Raw genomic sequence first — 1,403 nt, 5'->3', positions numbered from 1 at the left:
TTAATGTTATCATCACAATGATAATAATAATAATATTGAAAATGAAAATGATAATAAGGATAACGAATATAAAAATACTGCTAATGATAATGATTTCAAAAATAACAATAGTAATGATGAATATTAAAATGATAATAATGATAATAATAATAATTATAATAATGATGATGATAATGATAATGATAATGATAATGATAATAGTTAATAATAATAATAATAATAATAATAATAATAATAATAATAATAATAATAATAATAATAATAATAATAATAATAATAATAATAATAATAATAATAATGATGATGATGATGATGATGATGATAATAAAATAATTATATAATAATAATAATAACAGCAACAACAACAATAACAATAATAATAATAATAACAATGCTACTACTACTACTAATAGTGATAGTAATAATAACAGCAGCAATAACAACTACAACAACAACACCAACAGCAACAACAACAACAATAATAATGATAACGATAACAATAATGATGATAATGATATCAATAATGCCAATAATAACAATGAGGATAATAATAATAATAACAATAACAACAACAATAATAATAAAAATAACAACAACAATAATGATAAAAATAATCATAATAATAATAATAGTAATAATGATAACGATAACAATAATAATGATGATTATAATGATAATAATAATGATAATAAAAATAATAATAATAATAATTTTTAATAATAATAATAGTAATAGTAATAATAATAATAATAATAATAATAATAATAATAATAATAATAATAATAATAATGATAATAATAACAATAATAATAATAATAATAATAATAATAATAATAATAATAACGATAATGATAATAATAATAATAATAATAATAATAATAATAATAATAATAATGATGATAATAATAATAATAATAATAGTAATAATAGCAATAATAATAATGATAATAAAATAATAATAATGAAAATAATAATAATGTTAATGATAATAATGATATATAGAAAAATAGTTAAATGATCATAATGATAATGATGACGGTGATAATGATGATGATGATGATGATATTCATAATAATGACAATAAATGATGAAAAAAATTATAATGAGGATAATAATAAGAAAGGAAAATTTTAAAGAAGATAAAAATTGCTATAGTAACTATGATGGGGATGATAATAATAAAGATGATAACTACAATGATAATAATAATAGTGATAATACTAATGATGATAGTAATAATAATAATGATAATGATAGTAATGATTATAGTAAATGATGAGGATAATAATGATATTTTGGATGACAAGCATAGGAATGATTATGATAATGATAAAGACAATGTTATCAATAATAGTGAAAATAATCATAATTTTCATAATGATGATAATAATAATGATATGAAG

Source organism: Penaeus vannamei, chromosome 1 (genome assembly GCF_042767895.1).
Source record: "Penaeus vannamei isolate JL-2024 chromosome 1, ASM4276789v1, whole genome shotgun sequence".
Lineage (NCBI taxonomy): Eukaryota > Metazoa > Arthropoda > Malacostraca > Decapoda > Penaeidae > Penaeus > Penaeus vannamei.
Note: the sequence above shows the minus strand (reverse complement) of the source record.